The sequence below is a fragment of the Simochromis diagramma genome, unplaced genomic scaffold, assembly GCF_900408965.1.
Source record: "Simochromis diagramma unplaced genomic scaffold, fSimDia1.1 OVJJ01000603.1, whole genome shotgun sequence".
NCBI lineage: Eukaryota > Metazoa > Chordata > Actinopteri > Cichliformes > Cichlidae > Simochromis > Simochromis diagramma.
Genome location: NW_024387414.1, coordinates 14891511 through 14918115, shown reverse-complemented (window position 1 = coordinate 14918115; position 26605 = coordinate 14891511). Strand labels below are relative to the sequence as shown.

Sequence of the window (26605 nt, the reverse complement as noted above, 5' to 3'; positions counted from 1 at the left end):
GTTGTGTTGCGATAATATACTGTTTACCGGGGGCATCATTTCTTCACCGTGCTTCACTGAGAACGGCCCTCATCCATTTCTTGTTTAAGTAAAGATGTGAAAAATCCCTGTACTGCAGCTTGTGATGCCAACAGAAGTGACTTTGCAATCTGACCAGGGTTTGCAGCTCTGTGGATGAGGTTTGCAGAAAGAGAAGATGCTCTTCACGGGGCTAGATCACAAGTCATCCCACAAGCACTTGCATGACCATTCCCTCACAGATCAAGTAGTGAGAAGGTGCTTGAAGCTACTAATTGCTTGACCCATTCTCCACCAGCCAAGGGTGACATGCAACCTCAGGTTCCTACTGCTCTTCAGAGTTTATCTAAGGATGGGCAGATTTGAGGGCTGTCGCTCTGCCTTCTTTCTGTGCCAGGGACTTACTATCATGCTGACTTGGATGCCTACAGTTGAAGCAGCCTCTTTTTTTCTCCCTGCTCTATTTGATAGTGAACATAAATCTGAAGGGGATCCCCAAAACACAGAGGTGCAGAGGTGGATAAAGACTGAGCAGTGATGGAGCTGTTTCGCAAAAAGACTCTCTGTTATTATAATACTTAGTGGGAGGTCTGCTGGTGCTGCAGTAGGAAATACTGACTACCGAGGAAAGAGATGACAAATGCTCAATGTATAGAGTCAAAGGGTAAGCAGTGCTACAATAAAAAATGCTCAAACCCAGCAGTGTAGCAGCGAAACATTTAACACTATCTGCGAAGTAAATCACCTTACAAATAATTTATAGTGAACTCCTGACAGTCTGACAGGAATATACACATGTATGCTTTCAACATGACCCCACCCCCCCAAAGAAAACAAAAACAAAAGGAAGGAAAAAGACCCCAAAACATTGGAACAACATTACACAGAGGTATAAATCAAAGTTACATCATAATATTTATTATAGTTCATTATTCAGCAGGGCAGTGACAATTAATCATCTCCACACAGGCATAGGAGTGTGTGGGCATTACATCATAATATAAAAAATGTGTGTGTCTGTGCATTTGTGCACGATGTTGATATATTTGTGCAGTGGTACAAAGCCATACATGCAAATTTGCCCGAATGTGTGTGCATGTGTTCTTAGATGTGTGTATCCTGCAGCAGTCAAGATCATCTCAGAAGATTGATGTTGTGAGTCCGAACCGTGCAACTATTCGACGTTGAATGCGCATGGGTTTTACAGTACTATATGGCTTTTTATAACATTTTACAGTGTTGCTATTTAAATAGTGCTCAGTCCAGAGAAAACCATTTCTACGCTTGGAGAAACCTATATCCTGTTTCACACATGCGTATCTGTGCGTGCACACACAGGTGGAGTCTCTCACACACAGGCAGACACACACAAACACATACACACAGGCATTTAAAAAAAAAAAGTATGACAGTTTGGGCTAAATGACTGCTATAATAACTCAATACTTTATAACATGTGCCCAAGACAAAGAAACAGACACGCATATACACATTAGCACCCATATAGGAATTACTCTCTTTTAATCTTGTTCGCTCTCTCTCTCTTTTTTTCTGTTGCTGTCTCTCACTCACAATTATTTCTTGATCCATTAACCACCATGTTTCATTCATTCATCTTTCAGCAGAGGGTGAAGGACAGCTGGAGGAAGGCAGAAATGGGGTAGGACAGGGAAGAAAAGGATAAATTAATAAAAATTGCAGGAACATGAAGCTGAAGATCACAATGCACACGGAGAAAACAGTGCACAAAAATATATTTTCCAAAAATGAAAGCAAGAACCTGGGACTGAGAATGAGAAGAGGAGAATGTAAAACAGAAAATAAAAGAGCAGTAGGAGAAACCTTAAAGGCAGGGAACGGAAGGCAGAGGATACGTTGAGGGAATGTGAGAAGCGAGTGCAATAGAGAGAAACTTTGATGTTCTCATGTGAAACATGTCACGTTAATAAAAAAAAGGGAGGGGGTGGCGACTGAGGGTGAGGGAGTGGGTGGTAGTTGGGAGTAATTGCAAGCGTCTCAGAAAAGTACCTGCTTTCACGCTCTGAAACTGAAAAACAACCAAAATGAAGACATTATATTCAACTGTGCTTCACAAGAACAGTCTGTCCCTTGTCTTCTCTTGCAGATTAGATTTCTGACAAAATCGTTACAGAAAATAAGATTTGAATGATGAGAAAACCACCTCCAAATACTTATTTGAATGTAACAATAATAGTAACAAGATACTACTACCCTGCTAATGTCCTCCAAGATTTTCTGGGAATAACAATGTCTCTGAAATTCATTTTTTGCAAGAAACTTTTCATCAGTAATAAGAATTGGGAAAAATCAAAATTTAAAAAAAAAAAAAAAAAAAAAAAACCTGTGTGAAGAAATTGCTAGAATTCATTAAAAATGAAACCAGCAAAATGTGCTGTGTTTAATAAAAGTTACAAAAAGTTCTATAACCCTTTACTCTAATATATTCAGTTTTAAAATGTATTTTAATAAATTTCAATATGTATTACATTGAAAAAAAACTTCATTAAACTTTGTTTATACACACATTTTCTCCCAGAAATGATCTGCAACCTCGCAGACTGGACAGACATTATTAAAATCTCAGAATAAATTTTATGCAATATTTTATTTTAATTCATTTTAATGTCATCTCTACTGTCATTGTTATATTTACTAATGAAAAACTCAGGTCACACAGAGATAGCTGTTATTTGCAAGTGCTGTGCTGTGATAGTAGTGAAATGGAGCAGTGCAGATTGCTAGTCATGCAGAACACAACACAGTTTAGTTTAACAATAACAAATAATAATAATAATAATAATAATAATATGCTGCTTCTGATTTCTTGTTTCTTTTTTATAATTTGCAGCTAGGCACTGTGGTTTCTATGACTTTTTTCCTCTTACTATTTCTGTGTTCCATTCCTCTTGATTTGCAAATTAACGTACTGTGTAGGAACTAATTAGTGCAATAGTTCATTATTATGGACAACTATAAATTATTATATTATATATATAATATAGATATCACATTTATTTATATTCAGATAATCTGATGTCATGTAATCCACAATACTGTTAATAATAATCCCTATGCCAAGTTAGATTTATTCCAAGTTTGCAGAGTTCAAAACAAGGCCAAAAGAAGCTTTAAAAAAGCATTGATCTTGTTTATACAGTCACGTGAAAAGGAAGGTTTTCACCCAAGTCTGTGCAGTCCTGTGAAAAACAAAGTCAAAGTTTTTCGTTATTCAAAAGCTTGTAGAACTGCCTTTCACATTATGGAGGAATTGCTCCATTGCTCAAGTTGATTAATTTGTGGGAATGATTTATGCACCTTAAGGTAATTAAGTAAGCAAGCAAAATTTATTTATATAGCACTTTTCATAGATAAAAATCACAAAGTGCTCCCCATTAAACCAGAAATATAAATAAAATAATAATATGGAACAATGAAAAAAATAATTAAAATCTTGTTTCTGTGGAAATGTCTTCAGCTGCTTTCAGTGGAGTCCGTACAGCGTAAAGACAATGGAAGAGAATTCCACAGCCTTGGTGCCAGTGCCTGAAAAGCCCGATGCCCACGTGTTTTGAATCTAGTACGTGGGGCCAACAGTAACTTCTGCTTGGGAAGAAACATGAGGTTTCAACAGGTCAGAGATGTACTGGGGAGCTTCACCATGTAGAGCTCTCAAAGTTAAAACTAAAATTTTAAAATGAAACCTATAATGAAGAAAAGCCAAAACTGGAGTAATGTGTGAAGAAATAAAAGCATGTGGTCCCACCACAGGCAAACAGGCTGAGGTCTGAACTTTGACTGTAGCTTTGCTTGTGCACTGGGGATCATTTTCCTATTGTGGCCTCACATTTGATGCTATAATACTTGAGTATCCAAAGGAGTTAATGATCCACTCACTGACTGCATTGACAATAAAATCAAACAAAAAAACCTGTAGTACGGGTTTGCTTAGTTTTTCACAGGACTGGACAGATTCCTTTGAAAACGTTCTTTTCACAGGACTGTAAATAACCGCTTAACCTCGACTGCTGGTGAAAATGAAATAATCTATCCCGACCAGAGTTGTGTCACAAAACGATTACAATATGTTCTGAACCTGAAAGAATGCCTGAGACAGTTTTTCTTATACTGGTATTTCCACTTGAACTTTAACAGTTGTGGCACCAGCATTGAGATCTTGGTGTTCAGCATGCCCAAACTATGTGCAAACACTATGTGTTTTCTTCCTCTTTCAGCAGATTTTTGTTTGGTTTTGGCTATTTTAGTTTTCTATAAACTGTGTTCTTGAGTATACATTATATGGTAACAGCAATCAGGATATGTTTGATATTATAATTACTCAACAGACATTGTGAAATTGTGTATCACTGAATGACTGATTTCATGACACTGGTAACTATTTTAACTATTTTGTCTGATTTAAATAGTTTCTGTTTGCCTGATTGTTTGTTTGTCTGAGTAGGAATGCTTGCCTGATGATATAAATTTCCAGCTGACACATATTTCCAGTGGGATATGGTGGGCGGAAGAATTCTGCAGTACGGTGTCATTGTGCAGATGTGAAAAATGACACACTTCAAAACAACTCACATTATTGATTTGTAGCGTTAACATTTTTTTCTTTGTTGGGGTTCACTTTTCTTTATGGATACAGTTCGAAGGTACATGAGCTATCGCGCCACATTGTACATGGCTCCCTTCCAGGCCCTGCAGTATAAATGTGGAATTTACAAGTGACACTAAAGACCATCACTAGCTGCTTCCTTTGACCTAATGGATTAATGAGCATGGATACCCTAGCTGGAACTAGAAAATACAGCTACAATACCAGTGGCTACCCTGAAAGGTTGTAGTTTGGTTTAGTTGAACATAAAACTGCTTATGTGCTTTGGTGATATTTGGTAGTTGCTAATTCAAAGCAGAAACACTGAATTAAGTTTACACCGACTACCCTTCTGTAGCTATAGTTACATGCTCAAAATAAGTACAGCAACTGCACACATGAATGCACGAAGGAAAATGAGAACAGGAAAACTCTGCGTGTTTCAGGGCAGTTCTGAGGGGTGACATTAATTTCTGATTTGAGTGAGTATCTTAATGGTATCAGCTAGAAAGAATACCATCCTGCAACACGAGAAAATGAACTCACTTGACATTCCTATTTATGCGACTGCCAATCAGATTTGTTTATTTCAAAGGTGATGGAACTCTGTGCCTGAATTTTCTGGCCCACTTTGAAGTCTGCCTGTCTAAAATCTCTTTTTGACAGAAAAAAAGGAAATAAAAAGAAAAAAGAAATCTCAAAATACTAGATAATTGTACAATTATCAAATAGTCTATCTGAGAGTCTTCAAGGCCTGTACATCATCTGCAAAGACTTTTTAGGATGAAGTGAAAAAAACCTGACACCCCCCCCACACACACACACACACACACCTGCATGCTCTACACTAATCTTTTTCACTTGCTGTCTAGTTTCACATCAAGAACTACATCTTAACTTTCCCTGTGATCTGCACCTTCTTTGAGGCCTTTTTGAAGGTTACTCAAAAAGGTAGTCTGACCCAGGGAAGTTTATTTCATTTGTTTTGTAGCTTTAGTTTTTCTACTGCTAGTTAAAATTCTACCCAACTATTCACTAGCCTGAGTGAAGTAATTACCCACTGGATTACAGATCACCTACTATTTCTAATATGTTTCTAACATAAAGTCTTTATGCAGATCCACAGTCTATGGTGGCACCAGCAATAATGACTACATATTGAACAAATCATATCTGTCTGTTGTAGAGCCAGTCAGGTGGCACTATAGGATCTCTGTCACATGAAGGTCAAAAAAGTTCCATTTAATTCGAGGGTCAGTAGCTCAGTAAGCAATCCATCTAATTTCAGTACAAGCAATAAAACAATTGGCAGCAATATAACCCATAGAATGGCTATTCACATAAAAATATAAAAAGTATAAAAAATGTAAAAAAAAAAAAAAAAAAAAGATGTAAAGCTACACGAATCATCACAAACGTAGGTTAACTCGCCAACTACAGCCTTTGGCTTGTGGATTTTGAATTTTATTCCCTTCATCTACTGACAACACAAAGTTATCAGCAGCTCTCTGATTTATTAAAAGGAGGAAAGTGTGTTCATGACCAAAGGATCGGGTTAGGCTTGGAAAGAAATAAAAATATTGAATAATTGAATGAATAATTCTATATAGATGTGAATCGTATTTAATAATGTATATAAGGAAAAGGGGATATATACATGCCAAATGGTATTGAAAATAAAAACCTACATACTGTTTTTATGGCAGAAATTAAATGTACCAGTCTCACTGGTCAATTTATTTGGTCATTCAGATTTCATCTCAGTCATTCTGTCACCAATGTAAAAAAAAAATCCAAAATTAATGTTTTTTTCCTCTGTTCTTGCTAATGCTGCTCCTTTTCTTTATTCACTTTCTAGCTTGCTCTCTCTCGTTCTCTGTCGCACACATTGAAACAATCCCAAGTTCTGAAATTATAGCCAATAATTTTCTAAAAGGATTTTTACCATCTACTTTGGAAATGATTAAGATGAAACAAACTCGCAGAAATGCTGCAAGTAGGCTACTTGCTAAATTAAAAAATGTCGACCGCTGCAAGTCCCACATCAAGTTCCTGAGGTTCTAAAATCATTCCCCGCTTAAGTAATTTATGACAGTTAGTCCTAATGGAAAACACAGGGGGCTCCTACAAAAGTTCCTAACCTGGTAAATGTGGTTTACGTGATGGAAAAGAAAAATATTTTATGGTCTACAACACACAAACTTTACTGCCAGCAGGCCAGACAGTGTTTTTTTCCCCTGTGAACTCAGAGTTCCCTTAGAAGACTTAAGCCAAGTTATAATAAGAGTGAATACTGGACTCAACATTCATCAGGTTACGCAAAATGAAAGGCCCTTCAGTTTGACATGAACAGTGGTAAATTGATTGGTATCATTATCACCATAATAAATGAATGAGAGGATTTTTAGATTTTTAAGCGTGTTTCTTTGTCCCTTAGTAGCGTGAAAATATTAAAATTTAAGAAAGAAAAGTGAATATTTTCATAGCCGATTAGTTACAGAGACAATTTTAAGCAGCTCTAACTGGAAACAGATCGCTTTTCTTGAGGAGAATTCTTTAAACTACATTGGTAACAATTTTTTTCTTACAGCATTTATCAATACTTGAGTTTCCTTTTCTATGTGATATCAGCATAGATTATTAAATGGAAGTATTCAGTGTATGTTTAAAACCACCACATTTAGGAATCCACAGCCTTCAGGAAAATAATAAAACAAACATTAATCGAGTTTCTATATTGTTGTTTGCAGATGAAACATGGTAAATGTGACTGACTGCGTTAGGGCTTTGTACACCTGTGACTTTAATGCATGTTTGAAGATGGCCTGTGGGCTGTGCTTGTGTGTTTGGCTATGCTGTTCTTATACAAAGCACACAGCACTGTGAAAGGATATTTAAACTTTTTCACCCTTCTCTCTTTAGATGCAGGGTACGTGCGCAGTGTGTGCGTTTGTGTATGTCACTGTTAAGTCTTTGATGTATGATCAAGGATTCTTATTGTTCACGGCATGACTCTGGCTAGCGTAAACACCACACAACTCTTTCATCTAACATGCACACAGATAGCCACGCATCTACACACAAAGACAAGTCACACACACACGTACACGCATGCATGTGAACACACATATACAGGAATACCCTTAAGATTGCACAGAGGCAAATCCACATCATTCAAGGATAGCTGAAAAATTAAATGGAAGCTTTGCAGATGGCGTAGAGGTGAGAGGAAGCAGCGCTCACCCACACTACTTTCTTACTTTCTTTTTGTCCCTTCCTCTCTTCCTCTATTTCACCCTTTTCAATATTCTTCCCCCTCACACTCTCCTCTTCCTGCCTTATTGTCTCCTATCCTCGTTTCCTTTTCACATTAACCTTTGAAAGCTTTATTTTATCTTCCTATTCTTTAGTGTTTCCCCATCTTCCTTTTATAAACTATCTCCATGTATTAGTTTGCACTTAGCATTTCTATCATCACATCGCTTCACTTTTCTTACCTTTAAAGCATTTCTAAATAACCCGACACTGAGTGTCGTCTCAATGGACCCCATACATCAGACTTCATTCTCTCATCTACCATTTCAGTTTCCCTTGTATATCTTCAGTGTTTAGTGTTTCCATATTTATCAGTTGGAATCACATCCCAGTATAATTTCCATAATATCCCCATGGCCTTTGTGCATTACTTCTTTTTTCCTCACTAACCATGCTTTGTCATTTTATTTCTCCTCTATATTTTTTCTTCTGTTGCTCACCTTTCAAATAAACTCTAGATATTTTGTGCTGTCGAGTCCTGTTTCAAAAGCTTGGCTTTTAATAGTCTCTTAGTAACTAAGGTCCTAAGGTAACAATATTTCTGTTGCCTCCACATGCATCTGGCTTATTTTTCTCATATACCAGAATATTTATTTCTTTTTTCTGAACACATTTAAAAATATTATTTGCTGGGTCCTCTGATAAATTTAAATATTCCCAAGCACTTAAATTATGATGCATCTTTTTGTCCAGCCTTAAAATACAACTCTGAATAGCAGCTAAATGTTACAAAGAGGGGCTTTCTTATGTGAATCAGGCTCAAAACTGCAAACACACTGCAAAATCCATGTTGAATTTGACAATAAGTTATTGTTGAGAATGCACAAGGAATTAAAATCTATTCAAAGAAAAAAAAACACTTTGAATGTGCAATACTGAAGCTGAGCCAATTTAAAGCTGTAGTGTACTGTAAGAGTAGAGTGGGTTTCCCCTGAGAGTGTGCACAAGAGCTGCAGGCTGTGTGTTTATCAGTCTGAAGGAAGCTGGATTTTAGATTTAATACATGTTCAAGAAGTTTAAACTTTTACAGTTTATTTATATTTAAGACAAATATGAAAATGAACCAAAGTAATTTAATTTAAACTAATTCAGGTACCTGTGGCTCCTTCCAAATAGAGTATGTATGTGGACATGTGTAACTCTCTTGCCTCTTTTGTGTGTGTGTGTGTGTGTGTGTGTGTGTGTGTGTGTGTGTGTGTGTGTGTGTGTGTGCGTGCGTGTGTGTGTGTGTGTGGTGACTGGCCTGTTTAGTTAAATTGCTGTCTTTGCAATAGATTAGTAGATCGACAGCAGCTTCTTAAACTCCAGCTGACATCCCCCTCGACCCTCTCCTTTACGTCTTCTGAATGCAACAATAAGGAGCCATAAATGAGACTTAGAGTATAAATCTAAGATTTTGGACTGAGAATTCTGATATCTGTGCTGTTAGCTCTGAGCTGTAATAGTTTTGTCATTATTGACAATACTATTTAAATACTGAGCAAAATGTGACAGGATAGTTGGAAAGAGAAGCCCTTTTTGATAAATACCTCCTTTTTAATTTTTTTTTCTGATTAGGGGATTAGGATAGAGTATTTTCATTTGTTTCCCTTTTTATGATGAGTAGGGGTCATTAGAAGCTTTTGTTTGTTGATTTGGATGGTCCTCATTTCCAAAGCAAATTAACATGTTGTTCTGCGCTGTTGGCCCTTTTCTTCAGGGGTGGGATAAGTAGAGAGCTGCAAGTCATGTTATGTTTAGCTAACCCCTAGGCTGGGGACATAAAAGTAAGCTGACTGTTTTAAACAGCTGGCAGGGTTTTGTCTTTCTGTGTCTTTCTGTATGGAGTTGAGATGGTCTCCCTGTGCCTGTCTGGATTTTCTCTAGAGTAATCTATGGCGTTATTTTTTTGCCACAATTCTGAGCGCACGTAAAAAATGTTTGCAGGTGCAAGTGTTGCATTTTGAGGAGAAATTTATTTTGAGCGAAGAAAAGCTGAATTTGAGTGAACAAAATTCATTGCTGCGTGCAAAAAATGTATTTCAGTCTTTGCTATTATCCACACACACACACAATAGCAGCCCCTCTCACTCAATTTTTGTATTTGCGCTTTCTCTCAATGTGTTGCTCGCGCTCTCAACATTTCTGCCCGTGCGCGCTCAACTCTTTCTCTACACCGTTATATTTGTGCCACAAAATCAGTCAATCACAGACTTGGATGCAAAAAAATCTGATTGGCTGTTCTGGTCTCCAATCAGCTCGAAATGACAAAATGCAATATCCCAGAATCCATTTCGTCCAAAACTCAAACGAGGCAGTGGCGGAGGAACACAAAGTGGCGGAGTTTGAAATATTGCTCTTTCTGTGTCAGGGGTGGGACACAGAAAGAAAGAAAAACTTTTTTTTACATGCGCTCAAATTTTTTTTACGTGCGCTCAGAATAGTGGCACAAAAATAACGCCATAGTACTCCTGTGTCCTCCACTGACCAAGGACAGACATGTTAGTTTAATTGGTACAAGTTGGTTTTAGTTTATGGGAGCGTAAGATGTGACATGCAAAAAGCTCTTTGTTGATAGATGTGGCTGGTAAACAGGATTGCTTGGGAGTATCTCACATGAGATGTGTTAGTGTTTCATGGTTACCATTTAGAAAATCCTTTGACTGCACCTTTTCTGGGTTTTTAGTGGGAGGACCCGAGCAATAAAGGCATGCGAGGGATGTGTGTGTGTGTGGTGGGGCGTGGTCTGCGGTGCCATGCAGGGAGGGCGGACGCACCTGCACGGAATCCGGAATCACGCCCGCCGAGTTAAAACACGGGGACTCAGGTGTGGGGGTTGTTTTGTGGTGAGAAGTGTAAATAAAATGGCTCTGAATGTTGATCTGTGGTCCCGCCGTGCCTTATTTTCACCACAATATATATTCCACATTGCTATGCAGTTTTTAATCTAATAAAGTCAAATGTTCCCAATAATTACTTAAAGGGTTCACTTTAAAAGGACAGGATAAACTGAGACTTTAGTTATGATGAATGTTCTCCAATGGTCCTCTAAATGATGTTGCACTGTTATTTGTCTTCCTATTGTAGCTGTAACATGTGTATTCTTTCAATTATATCAGTTTTGTGTGTGTGTGTGTGTGTGTGTGTGTGTGTGTGTGTGTGTGTGTGTGAGAGAGAGAGAGAGAGACACACACACACACACACACACACACACACACACACAGACAGAGAACCAATTTAAATGAAAACTGTATAGCTATTCTGTAGCTTCTTGTTGGTGTTCAAAAGCATGTTGTATTGATTAATACACAGTATTCCCCTTGGGGGAAATGTTCATGCAGCACTGAAAGAGTGTGTTGTACATGGAAAGCCCACAAAGACAGATAACTTGAACACAATAGTAAAGGAAAACCAGACCATGATAGATAAACTCTGTATCTATATCTATAAGTGTTGTATAACCTTCTTTAACAGTTATTTTTTAAGTGAATGATGAATCCAACCCAGTAAAATCCACTTAATGACACTGGAGGAACAAGGTTAATTGAAAAAAAAAAAAGTAGCCGGAAGCTCCGGTGAAGAATAATGGAAGGACAGACCTCTCAAGTAGTTTGACAAAAACATCCAGTGTAAGGTTCACTTACTGCCTTTTTCTGGGATAATTCATAGCACTCTAAGGGCATAATAGTCTTGCTACTATTTTGGAATATTTTGTTAACAATTAAATTTAATATTTTTATAGAGCGCCAGTTCACAACAACAGTCAATATTAGACAGAAAACTGCTACAACAAGATCATCCTCTGAGCATCTGCTTAGTGATGGTGGGAAGGAAGAACCCTTTTTTAACAAGAAAACATCGCCAACAGAATCTACTGCAAGCAGCTGGGGCTGAGGGCAAAGAGGGAGATGAAAAGAGAACAAAAAAGAGCACAAAGAAACAAAGAAAAACATAATGCAAAAGAAGACTTCTCGTGATGTGCTGAGCCTACAGTAGAACAACTGAAATATAAGTAAGGCAGTCCTAGATATATATTAAATGCATAAAACACTCAATATTCAGATGACCATATAGCTGATTTACTAAACTTTTGGAATGAAAGGAAGGTTGGAAATTGCTAAAATTGTTATTGCAATTTTTAGCCATGAAAGGAAATGCAAGTAAATGGTAAGACTTCTTGGAATAGTCTCGTAGAGATGGGATCTAATGGACATACTGATGATTTTGATAAATTACTAAAAGCTCAGAGAGATCAATAACAGAGAAGCAGCACTTTCTAAAGCTGCTTTTTATGATGGTTAAAACTTTATTTGTAAAAAAAAAAAAAATGAATGAAGTGCAATGAAGTACAACTTAGAGCTCAGGGAAAACAAGATTCAACAAAGCTGTGACTCTTTGTCAGCCCGGCTATGGTGCTGAAAAGAAACCTCAGACAAAGTGCTTTGGAACCCACTATTTTCCCTTGCCAGACAAATGCATTTTAAGAAAATGGAATTCAATTTCCTCCCCAGATTAAATGTTATCTGTCTTAAAGCTCTGCATTCATATGAATTTTAGCAGAGACTCAAACCTTGTTGATTTGTTATTTTCGCTTTCAGAGGAGTCACACTATTAACAAGATAATAAACCTCCTAAAGGGTAAGTTGCTACTCTATGTTGCCATATCACTGTGAAGAAAAAATGAGTCAAGTCACTTGCTTAAATTTAGCAACGGCAATTTTGGAGTGATATCTACTGTAATGACAATTTTTTACCGAGTCATTTGTATCCATTATTGTAAACTGAGATGTTACTCAGAAATGGTCAGATAACGGAGGGTTTTCATGTAATACTATTACATTTTCATTTTCTATACGAGATGATAGGACATGATCAAGAGTGTGATTAAAACAGTGAGTAGGCTCATTTACATTTTGTGAGAAGCCAACTGAATGTAATAATGACTTAAATGCAGTGGTGAGGCTGCCCTTTTCAACATCTACATGAATGTTAACATGGCCCACTATCATTACAGTATCTGAATTGAGCACTAAGTCTGATAAATTAGATAAAACTCTGATTAAGGGGCAAGGAGATAATGTGTTTTCCACTCAGGGTGTACAAGGCTAAGTGTAGGGCTTTCTGATGAATTATGACTCTGTCCACATCTTTGGTTGATTAATAAACTACAGTGAAAGATTGCTGTCACTCCTCCTCCTTGCCCTGTGCTTTTGAGGATTTCTGACTGCTAGTATCAGTTGGTGATGCTGACTAATTTAAACTTGCATATTGTTATCTTATCTTTAAGGCAAAAATAATCAATGTGTTAATCAAGTTATGAAATAATTTACTAGCGTAGACTTTGGAGAGATATACCTGATGTTTAATAATCCAAATGTAACTGTTTTCCTTGTTCCTGGAAATGAAAAACTTTTATTTTTCTGTAGGATGTTTTTTTTTTTTTTTTTTTTTTTACATATAAGTAAATTTTGGTTTGTTTATTTCATGTGGTCTAATTTTTCTCCTGAGACAGTCTCTGCACTATGAGGGGAAACAGGAGCACAACGACGAAATGTACGCAGGCACAGGAACGACGTGAAAACGATGAGGTGAAAGTGCAAACTCCTGATTAGCATTTATAGAAAAATTAAAATTGACTAACCAATTACATAAAGTGTTTAAAGGATTTGCAAATTATATTAGATATTTATTTATACAGTTTCTGAAACCAGCATAGACTATTCCTTTTTATAAATTACACATATGGTTCTACATAAAACTTCCATGTAATTTAGAGCAGAAAAGTTATAAAAGAGCTTTTATGAATAAGGACGTGTTTGGTGAAATATCTGAGAAACTCTATTAAGTTCTCAATGCCATCACCAGCATCTTCTTTAAAGCATATTAGATCAATAGTCAATGTCAGTCATATCTTCACCTGAATAAATATTATATTACAGTTTTTTTTCCTGCTCACAGGTCTTTGTCACACTTTGACTTTGATGAATAAAATGAGTAATCGAATCACATCATCTAATAATATTTTTTTGACATTGCATTATTAAGCATGGCCCGATTTCTTTCTTGTGTCTGTCTCCTGTATCTTCCTGTTTTTCTTTTTCTCTGTGTTTCCCTGTAGATAGTCGGATGACTTCTGAACAGATTGAACAGAATATTAATTGCCTTCCTAATTTATGTAAATGTATGCTAATCTACACACTCATCGACTCTCAACGGGCTCGTTATCTAGATCGTTTAGAACGGCCAGGAAGAGATTCAGTCTGCGTGACCCTGAAGGTTGCCAGTTCAATTCCCAGTGAGTTGTGCCTCAGGGTCTTAGCAAGTCAATTTAACCCTGAATGAACTGGCATAAAGCTTTAGTCTTAAACTGGCTGATGAACAAAAATATGAATGAATAGGCACTTACAATGTAATCACTTACAGTGCAATGCATGTCAAAATGCACACATATCGACCCTTCTTACAAAATCAGAAATCCAAATCTGACAAGTAAGCAGTTTTCTTTGCTCCTGAACCATTTAATGAAATGTTTGAATGAACAAAAGAAAACCAAAAATGGCCATGAGATACAAGCGTACTTTGGTATTCTTTATGATTTTCTTTGCGGATTATTTTTTATTCATGTATTTAGTTTGTGAAAGATGAAGTGAAAATTGCAGGATCAGGCATCAAATGTTAACACAGAACCTGATAGTTACGTGTTAATTGGTGTATGTAATTTAAAAAAGTCAGAAACATCTCTTTTGACCTCTCAGACAGAATTTTTCACAGGTGAATTACAAAAATGACTTCTAGTATTAAATAATGTATGTGCATGCACAAGATAAAATATATTTCTAATTTTGAAGAACAGATGAAGTTATGACTGCTTTAGCATGCATACCTTATCTGTCGTGATATCTTTTTTACATTTTATGTTTCCTTTATTCACTGTGAGGTGTACCACCACTGACATGCACTTTTCAGAAATCTAATTAAAAGTAAAGTCGTGCCTCTGTACTTTAATAAGTCAAGGGAAAGGTCTTGATCTACAACACCACAGCATGAGGCATTTTTACTCCCAGTTTTCAGAAATAGGGATGAAGATTTTACAATATTTTGAGAAGTTGCATTACAGACTGTAACAAAGTTTCATATCTAGTGGAAAAGACATGTAGTTCTATTTAGTGAGTGAACTCCTCATTAAATATACATTTGAAAAATAAGAAATTGAATATTCAGGTTAGGAGCCTAGGAATTTGGAAGTGCAACACTAGATTGTCAGTGTCAGTTAATGAGTAAGAGCACACTAGAATCATTAATAGAAATCACTGTGTCCCTGACCTCTTCTTTGTGTAGCCAGTTATTCTTGTAGCCACGGCCATCTGTAGCATTGTACTGAAGTGCAAAATTACATCACAGCTACAACACCAGCATGACCTAAAAGCATAAAAGGCAGCACAAGCTGTGCAATTAGTTTTTATCATTAAAATGCAGTACAAATTTTACCCACTTAATTGCAATCTACTATATACAGTGAAGAAAATAATTATTTAAAACCCTGCTGCTCACTTACAAAGAAACAGACAGCCTTTAATTTTATGGTAGTTTCATTTCAATGAAGAAAAAAAGAACAATAACTAAAAATCCAGAAAAATACAAAACACTAATATTTATAAATGTATACATTGATTTGAATGTAACTGAAATAAGTTATATTTGAGCCCTTACAAAGCAGCAACATTCAGACTCATAGAGATGCAGGAGCCAGAATGTGGTACGCACACCAAAGAGAGACCAAAGAGCTGTCAAATGACATCAGGTAAAAGACTGTAGAAATGCATGAGGCTGGAATGGACTGAAAGACCATCAAGAAGACCATCAGATCATCAAGAAGCTTAGTGAGAAGGTTATAATTGTTGGTGAGATTTTTCATTATGAAATAAAGTAAATAAAATAAATATATAAGTTACCATGGATTGTACTTGGTCTGGAGCTCCATGAGATGAGGATGAACAGTTGCAAGGTGGTAGGTCAGCTCAAAACAACATGGGAGGAGCTTGTTAATATTGTAGCGGGTCAGGGCTGTTTGGGTTTTCTTTTTGACAGCTGTGTTCAAGGTGACACGCTCTCTCTCTGTGACTATGTTTTTCTGTGTGGGGTGGGAGAGCGCCGTTGTGTTCTTTGTTGTTGTTGAATGCTCATGCTATGCCAGAGCGGTTTTTGCCAGGAGCCTGCTAATAAACAGCTGTGCTCCCTGGCTAGCTCGGGGAAGCAAGACCAAGCGACACTTCTGTCTCCTCTTTGTCTGAGCTCGCCACAATATTTTGAAGGTAGCTGGGAACACAGTCACCAAGAACACTATTGGTAACGTGCTACACCGTAATAGACTGAAATCTTGCAGTGCCCATGTACAAGTCTGTCTTAAATACAAACATCTAAATAAGAAGGTTTGGGAGCAAATGCCGTGGCTAGATAAAATCCAAATTGAGGTCTTTTGTATCAACTCAACTCATCATGTTTGAAAGAAGAAAAATGCCAAGTACACACAGAGAACACCAAACCCATGATCAAGCATGGAGGTGGAAACATCATGCATTGTGGCTCTTTTTCTGCTAAAGGTACAAGACTAGCTCACAGAATTAAGGGGCCAATGGAGGGGGGCCATATTTACCATAAAATCTTGGACGAAAACATCCTCCTTACACCGCAATCAAGCAGCAGATATGCCAAGACCGTATGGCGCCACAATTCTGTGCCAGACTATTTCGGTTATTATGGGGACTCTTAGCTCATTTTGTTTAGAATCAGATTTGGAAATACTCATAATTCCTAACTTACCTACACTTTCTGAACTTACCTTATCAGCCCTCTATCTGCCTGCATGCTCTCCACCTGAGGATCCCTCAAAAATCCTGAGCCAACCCAGCGCTCCTCCCCGACTAAACTCCCACGGCACAAAAACTAAGATCTCTCAGCTCCATTTTTACTCATGCCTAACTCACTCTTCTGGAATGGACAATAATTTCTCCTCTCTTCTCTCTCTCACAGCCCCTGAGAACTCCCCAAAGCCTCTTGCTCACCTTCAGTTCCCTTTATCAATGTCTTATGCTCTTTTTGCCACTGTCATGTCAGTCCGCTCTTTAGGTCCTGAAAGAACCACACAATTAAATCCTTACTTCAGTGTCATACAAATCGATTTATAATTTTTATGTAATGTGTTTTTGTTTTCTTTAGAGTTTTAGTCGATATTCTGTCTCTCTCCATTAAAAAGGTCATTTCTTCGTCAGTGAGAAATGAATCATTTCCTACACTGTATTTCAAAAATTTCAGCGTTAAACTGAATACTTTACTTAATATGGTTCTGAATGCAAACTACGTTAATTTTCCACTAGTTTTATTACTGTTGTGAGTGCACCTCCATTTTTTTTCTTTCCCCTTGTTTTTTTTTCCTGTGGTGACCTAATTTCTCTACACACTTTATTAAAGTTTCATCTTATCTTGTCCAGCCCATCCCTACTGTGAAGGGTACAACACAATAAAGATGTTTAATTTTAATTTTCCCAGCTAGTGTGACCGCCAGACTCATGTATGACATATACACTCTGTTGAAAGCCAATGGCAAAAACCATTCACAATTGTTTTTCATTTTCTGATCTGATCAGGCCCAAAGCAAAACACGTGCACACAGACACACACAGACACACACAGTCATCATCCATCCCTTTATGCTATGTTAAATCTTTAAAGTTAAATACTTTATGGGGGATCCTTTTTTTTAAATCCCCAAATGTTGGACCTCACAATGCCACTTTGTAAACATATTGTCTCCATAACACAAGTGATAGAAGTACACGTAGACACAAGGCCATTCATGCAAAGAAATAAAAATGACTGAAAAATACACTTTTATTTATTTATAGAAACAACTGAAGCTGCAAAGCATTTTAATCCCATCTGTGGGGTTGTGTGTGTATGTCGTAGACTGGGCTCCATCAGTTTGATCTAAGCTGAAACAGAGGGAGGCGCTGAAGCATGACAGTGTTTGTGTAGGATGTTTATGTTACAGGATTCAGGGAGATACCTTTACGTGGTTCATATGAGCAACAGCACCTCTCTGTCTAACAAAACCATCCTCCAGATCCCAAAATAATGGACTTTTCTACTTAGATATAAATTGTGAATGTGTGTGTATATATAGTGTAGTTTAATTACATGTAGTGTAATTAAACAGATGACCGGATGACCAATACTGCTGTGTATCCTTTGGTAGTCTGCTGTTAAAATAGCTTTACCCAATTCAGATGTTGGTCTGATGCTGACACGAGCTGACGGTTCTGCTTATTTCAGCGGTCATACCAGACGACCACCAAAGACAACATCAAGCCTGTTTGATATCAATTGGGATGTCCTGCTTGAGGTCAGAAGCATTGGAGGGCAATTAAATGGAGGCATGCTGACTCTCCCACAGCAGGTGTGCAATGAGGCACCATAATTACCCTGCCGATGTGCTGATCTCCAAAACTCATCACTTGTTCCAGGTGTAAAGATGGGCTTTGCTTGCAAGCACACAATCCGAAAGTTTTGATTCTTAGCAGCCTCCTGCTGATACATTTTGACTGATTTTATCCCCTTCATCATGCTCCCCTGAGGGTTTTTCGATTTAGGATGAAAAATAGGGAAGTCAGTCTTCATATGTGGATACATGTCCCTGTCATCTACCGTGCACATTTGTAGCTGAAAAGGAATAGTGATTTAAATGTAGAGCGAAACCATGTTAAGGATAAAACCTGTGTTTTAGAAAAAGTCTCATTCACAGTATGACTTGAATGTAATGTTTTAAAGACTGACATTTTTTTCTGTACACGTTTGACAGGAAATTACAATTCAAAGGCAGTCATTGTAATTTAAAATTGCTTACGACCCTCCAAAATGGAGTAAAACTATCAACATAATGGGAAGGAACAACCACTATTAGGGCTGTTCGATATAACGATATATATCGGATGACGATATAAAAACGTCTATCGTTTCATTTTACGCTATCGTTTGTTTCGTGGTGTCGCAAAATAAACGGCAATATTTTTTTCATCGTTTTGATGGTCACTGTAGTGGCTATATTAATTTCTTAAAGTTCTCTCTTTCTCTTATATTTAATATAACCACACTACAGACGGACAAGCGCCTGTTTTTATGCGTTGTGGTTAGCAACAAGGACGGTAACAGCATCGCGTGTCCGCTTGTTTATGTTCCACATAAACCTTTCACAATAAAGCTCAAGATCCTGTTGAGACTTTTCAAAATAAACTGAATCACGTGAAAGAGCAGATTATTTACGGATGAGAAGTAAAAAAGAGCCGCCAGGTGCTAAAAAATAAACCTTAGACTCAAACGTTAGAACAGGCTTTTCCCCGCAGCACACCGTGTAATAAATACTCACAAAGAAAACGGCGGCCGTTACAACTTATGTCTAAAAATGTATTGTTTCATGCATCTATTAAAACACTCGACTCCAGCTACATGACGCGCAGCTGGAAACACTTCCCGCAAGTCGAGCTGCCCGAGATTCACAGAATTTACAGAAAATGTTACATTTTTGTGATTTATATCGTTATCGGGACGACAGAATTCTTATATCAGGATATGAGATTTTGGTCATATCGCACAGCCCTAACCACTATGATGTTATTCTCAGGACGCCTTTTTAACTGTGTAGCAGAGTTTTCCCAGTTTTACGGGGGACTAACAGTGGAAACTGGTGGAAAATGACACTTATCACCACCAGCATCATTCAGAGATGAAACCCATGCGCCAAAATGATAAAACAGCAACAAACAAGAGTAAATTTCAGAATAGCTTGGGAATACATGATGATGAATGATGAACTGGAAACATTTCTTCTAGACACTAAAGGTCATAGCAGGTAATGCTATTGTTTGCCATGTGCTAACTGTCTAACAGTAGGCAGTGCAAATTTTTCCACTAGAAAAGCTGTTAAACCCAATGGCTGCTACAGGAAGCGTGGGGGGGCAGTGTATTACTGCATTAGCATAGCACCAGTTGTGTTGCGCTAACTGTGTTGTATACCATAGATGAACGGGTGCAGGTTGCTGCTCTCCATATCTCTGCAAACACAGTGGGTGAAACAGAAAGAGATGAAAGGGGATTTTATTTCTAATATCACGTATGAGGAGAAAGGTTGCACCAGCAGGAGTGCACAGAGTCACAGGTAACTGAGTTTACATACAGAAATGGATAATTAACCCTACTGTAACCAATTAGTGGACATAAGTAAATAGACAATTAAGGCTAGTTCATTAACAGTAACAGTGGGCATATAAGATATGCTCGCCCAACAGTAGCTTTATGTTAAGTTGCATCTATTAACTATTAAAACAATCAAGGCTCAGCTGCACTTGACTTACAACAGCAATACTGATACTCTGAGCTGGATCTCTCCTGTTTATACTAGTGGCTAATTAAGAATCATCAGTTAATGTAGCAAGCACATCTTTTTAAACTGTAAGAGAACACAAGCTCCACAGAAAGGTTCCAGCTGAGAACAGGAACACTTTTAGAGAAAGATGACAGTGCTAACCACTGCAACACCACAGTCTTATCCCAAATCCTGCTTTGTCTTGTTTCTTACTACACTACATGCTAACACGTTCTCATAAGACAGTGCTAGCTACTGATGAAACTTTAAATGAAATCTAGCAAATTCTGATTGCAGCTCCTTTAAAGATGACTGTGTAGAAATCATGAATAGTATCAAATTAGAATTTTTACCAGCAATGCAGAATTTTTAACATCCCTCTGGAGTTTTTATTTCATTTAAGCATTTTTTTCACCCAAATAGTGGGTTGAAAAACTGAATAGATGGGATTTTTCATTTAGCTTTAATTTATTTGATCTTTTTCGTTTTGCACAAAAAAAACAGCACACCTGCGCTGCAACACGCAGATTTGATCCTATTCTGGCTTAGTTTAAACCCTCAAACACAAACCTCAATACAAATTCAAAGGCCTGCTGTCTGTCCCTCTTTTTTAGTGAGTAGATCCCAATCCTGCTGCCCTCTCTCACTTGTTTGCCCTCTGATTTTCCCTCTTTTCCTCTGTTTTATGACTTTATGCACTGCCTCTGTCTCTTGCTCTCTCTCTGTCTCACACACACATACACACACACACTGGTTTGCCCTGTCTTTCAGCTTAAGCAAAGACTGTCATGGAGTCATGCAAAGTTTCAACTAAAGAACGTCAACCAAGCACGTCAGATTAACACAAGGCTGGCTCCACAAGATAGAGCGCACGCACATACACATCAAACACGCGTGCACGTTCCCAAAGAAACACACACTTTGATTTGCTAAGACCCTGACTGACTGACACATCAGACATGAGTAGATGACAGAGTGGGAGAGAGACAGAGAGGGAGAAAGAGAGAGTTGAGAGAGTTCAGAGTGAAAAGAGGTCTTCGTTGAAAGAGGTAATTTCAGAGACCACAATTACTCTAATTACATATCAAACCTTTAACAGAAACACGTAAATGGGAATACATGTATGTAAAAGGCCGTGAGTCATGAATGACTTTTGAGTGGCTGTTGACACTAGCGAAAAAAATAATGCTAATTTAGCAAATTTATACTGGTCCTCTGGCTTTCAGAGCTTCAGATGACGCAGAAACACAACACTGCAGCTCTGCAGGATTCAAGCAGAAGAGGAAAATCTTGTCATTTTATAAAAAAAGCTTTTAAATAGTTCATAACATGTAAGTGCAAAGATCAATACTGGAAATGAAAAGCCAGACTAGGCACTGAGCAGACACTTAGTGTAAATCACGCTAAGTGTCAAAGTATGTGTCACTCAGAGCTGAAGGCATTAAATTGAACTTAAACATTCTAAACAGCTGAATGGACAATGACAGGAATGGGTGGTACCAACAAACGAAAAAAAAGTAAGTAATAAGCTATGATTTTTTTTGTTTGCTTTGAGCAGAAAAGAGACAGTTAATGTATAGATCAAAATGAAATAATAAATTACGTAATTTCCATCAGCAACCCTCTACTTTTTTATAGTTTCACTGATGTCACTCAGTGTATCCATTCGAACATTTGTCACTTCATGTGTCACGTACCTTAGAAAAATCCAGATAGAGTTGATATAAACCACATCCTCACAGGCATTTACCAGCCACTTCTTTATTTACACTTTCATGGTGCTTAGTTGGTCCAATTAATTTTTCATGGCATAGATGCAAAAAAAAGTGTATGGAAGTATTCCTGAGATAGCATTAATATAGATATGATGGAATTGCTCAGTTTCTCCATATCCATGATGTTCCACCACATCTCAAGGGTGCTCTATTGGGTGGACATCTGATGACTGTGGGTGCAGGGAACTCATTGGCATGTTCAAGATACCAGTTTGAAACCACATGATTTGAGGTTTGTGACTGTTACGTCCCCTGGCTAGTCTAGGGGGTTTGAAGGGACGAACATAAAGGTGGATAGTGAAGGAGGAGCCAAGATGGTAGTTTTAAAAAGGTTTATTTAATGCTAGTGATGAAATCTGGGTTCAGACTGAGGTATAACTTCAGGGAGAGCCAAGGCCAACATAACAAACAAAACATCCCTGATGTGAAAATAAGATAAACTGACCTAACTCCAAAGAAAACAAAATATACAATATAACCATAACCTACCTAACAACACATAAACAGGAGAAAACAGGGTGTCAAAACAAAAGGCAGCTCTCCCCTACAAGCAGTCTGAACATGAAAACAAAAATGCATATACAAGTCACAAAGGCATGCAAGCCTGTTCAGGCATGGCAACCAAAATGGCCAGAGGGCCCAGAAACACAGCTCCACAGGCCTTAAGTAGTGCTCCGCTGATTAACAATTAGCTGGACTCTGAGCAGCATCCAATCAGGACAGAGGAGGTGGAACCTAGACAAAACAAAGAGCTAGTAGGGAGAAGAGACATCCTCCTGGGGGATGTAACAGTGACATGGGACATTATCATGCTGGAGGCTGCCATCAGAACATGGGTGCATTGTTATCATAGAGAGATGGAAATGGTCAGCAAAAATACACAGGTAGGCTGTGCTGTTTAAGCAATGTTCAGCTGGTGCTAAGGGGTCTGAGAATTTATCCCCCATAACATGACACCACCACCATGATCTCTTGATACAAGACAGGATGGACTTGGGTTTTTACGTTGTTTATGCCAAATTCTGCTCCTACCATTTGACTTATCAGATCAGTTTATTCCGATGCTCGGTTTGAAATGCCTAAATGCCTGAATGCACTGCTGCAACGTTATTGGCTGATTAGATATTTGGATTATTGGCATGTGGAATAGGTGTACCTAATGAAACGGCTGGTGAGTTTATATTTATGATTATGGATTAATTCATTAATTTTGTCAGTGTCATCTCTGCTCTATTGTGTAATACATCTAAACTTATTTGGTAAGTTATAAAAGTACTATAAATACAAACTTACAACTCACAGTATTTTCCTCACTGCATCTTCTGGCATGAGCTTAACACTACTTTCCCCAATACCTTACAAACATTTCCTTGAGTGGTCTGTGTATGTGTATTAACAAATATATGTATAAATGCCCCAAAATGTAAAGTGTGATAATAAATAGATGAAAAATAGACATTTGAAATAAAGTGCAAAAATAGACTACAGCCTTACTTTGATTGATCTTTTTTATGCACAGTGCTTGACCTCTATCGCACTTCATTCTCTGACTCTTTGAATATTAAAAAGCTGACAGCAGTGTGTCCATTAATATTAACACTCTCCCTGAATATGTAATAAGTTTGGTCATCATGGATTCAGCACTTCCTCTTAAGGGATATTGTGACTTGGTGAACAGTGAAAAAAAATGTACACACCAGGTTGTCATCGTATTTTTTTAGCAAAGTTTTCTTCAAACAGGAGGCTGTGACTCAGGAGGTCAGGCAGTAGAGTGGGTTGTCTATCAACTGGAAGGTTGATGGCTTGAATCCCCCACTCGGCATGTTGATGTATCCTTTGGCAAGACATTGATCCCTGAGTTGCCCCTGATACATCTGTCTGTGTGCAAATGTTAGACAAAGTGCCCAGGTATAGAAAAAAGTGCTTGCATGAATGTGTGTCTGACTGGGTGACTGAGGCTTGTAGTAAAAAGCAGTCTGAGTGCTCAGTTATTGTAGAAAAGCACTACATAAGTACCATTTACACACTGTGTCATTAGTGATGATCTCATCATTAAGTGCAGGTCAAAATCTTTGCTTTTGACTCTCTCTAACCCTCTTGGTCTCTTGGTCTCAGAATTCACCTGCCCTTTTTTTCACAGAGTTGTGTAGTTAAAATATTAGACTTGTGAGTATTGGTTAAAATAGAGACAGTGTCATGGTGGAAGGCCTCATAGTTAAGCTTATCAAATTTCCAGAGTAAGTTCTGGACAAATTCTCAGGACTGCTCTGCCATGCTGAAGCTACCTGAGTCATTAGTAATGCTAGCAGCCATTTACTGTATGTCATAGCAGGCTGCCAGGTATTCATCTGTGTGGGAGACAGTGACATGTTGAATCTGTTCCTTTTCTCTACTGGGGACTTATCACATTGGATATTAAGTTTCAAGACTTTTTTTGCAATCTAATTTTCCAAGTCTATCCCTGCTCTAATATTGTCATTTCTCATAATCCACCATCCCCACCTGCTCTCTGTCTGCCTCTCCAAAGAAGTCTCACAAGCCACTTTTATACAGCCTGTTCAAGGTGGGAACATTGTGTGGTTGTTCCAACTCACCATTCCGTGGAACAAATGGGGGATCTTGGTTATCGGACCTTTAAACCACCAACATAGGTATTAGCAAAGCTGAATTAGTGTTTGTGTAATGGGCAGAGATGGCACCCCAGAACCTACAATGCTGATATAGTCTAAAAAAAAAAAATCACACACCAGGGGAGTATTACAAACTAAAACCAAGGGTTTCATTAAGAGGGTTTTCTGAACCCCATTAAGGCAAAATCTCTGAGTAGAAACAAGGGCTTCAGTAAAAGGAAATTAAGCTGAACATGTGCTGTGCTGTTACACTCAAGTTTACTGTAGGGATGTCAGATGAACCGGTGCGCTTGATACCAAAGTTCTAAAGACATAACAGTATTTGTTGGCCCCCCAGTACTGTAGGTAACACAGGCTGTGTATGTAGTGACAAGTAAGTAAGTAAGTAAGTAAAACTTTATTTATAGAGCACCTTTCTAGATAAAAGATCACAATGTGCTTCACACAAGGATAACAAAGCATAAAACAAAACAGACAACAGTTAACAAAATGCAATTCTAAAAAGATGTGTTTTTAGTTGTTTTTTGAAAGAAACTACTGAGTCCAGAGATCTTATGCTCAGTGGGAGAGAGTTCCACAGTCTGGGAGCCACAGTGGCAAAAGCTCTGTCTCCCTTAGGTCTCAGCTTAGTATGATGAATGACAAGTAGACCCTGGTCACATGACCTAAGAGACCTGCTAGGAACATAAGGCTGTAAAAGTTCAAAGGTTGTCAAAAAATGGATACTTGGAACTAACCCTCCCCTCCCATTAACACCTGGTTATTTCAACAGTAGCACAAATGTGGTGAAGCATCTTATTGACTGACACATCAGTCTTTATGAGTAACTTGGAAAAGCCATGGAAGCTCCTGTTACAAAACACTTAGTATTAAACAGTTGTTGTAAATGGTACAGATACAGCCACTTAAAATTGCCGCTTTCAGCCAGAGGTCAGCTGGCTAACTGTTAGTTGTCAGCTAGCAGTTAGCCGCTGGGAGTCACCCCTTCTGTCCTTGGAGCGTATCTACTTTCCACTATAAACATGCTCTTTTCACTCAGTTGCATCAAGTCATCAAGAAATGGCATTTTCTTAAAAAAAACAAAAAAACCTCGACTTGGATAGAAGGCTATATATGATTTTCCTCAGTATTATTGAAGGGTCTTTATAATATCAAACACATTGATTTGGCACTACATAAATAAAATGAATTTGTGACTGAAATTAGCCCACTGAATGAACAATGGGCTGTGAGGTCAGTTGCTTGACTCCCCGCTCAAACCAAGGAGTCAAGGAGGCCATTTACGTGAGAAGGGAAAGACCATCTCTGAATCGAGGAGGGGGCCTAAGGGTACATCTTTCACCATCTTACAATGCTGTGATTGCAGCCGTTCCCCAACTCTCTGTGAATGGTACTCATGGTCATTGATCTGTGATCAGTGGTCTTTGATCAATAGGCTTTGATCAGTGATTGTTGATCAATGGTCATGACAGTTTGCATATTAATGATCATGGAACTGACCTCATTGTTTATTCAGTGGTGCTAGTTTCAGTCATTGTCCAAATATATGTTTATAAGGTCGGGGAAACCAGCTGCCAGCTGACACTGACGAAGTCACTTGGATGACAGACGAAATGTTTCTCCCATTGAAAATGTTACGTCGAGATGAACAGAATCAACCTGTTGGGATTAACTTACCAGGATGATTGAGCATGCATCGAGACATTTACAGTCAGTTTGAGCACTCAGACATTTTCCACTGCAAATCACCAAAACTATTTTCAGTAAACAGTTTTTCATTCATCCATTTCAATCTAATCTAATAAGTAGATACAATTTAGAAGAAAATTAAATAAAGAAAAATAATATTCTA

General features: G+C 37.9%; 1 protein-coding gene and 1 non-coding gene across 2 annotated transcripts in view; one reads left to right on the top strand and one right to left on the bottom strand.

Moving 5' to 3' along the window:
* The window catches only part of LOC120721224 (CUB and sushi domain-containing protein 1-like), a 412254-nt gene that overhangs the window by 212528 nt on the left and 173121 nt on the right, over positions 1-26605 (bottom strand).
* Positions 11049-11245, top strand: LOC120721684. Its single transcript, XR_005693230.1, has one exon. It is a non-coding gene; the product is annotated as a small nucleolar RNA SNORA23 (small nucleolar RNA).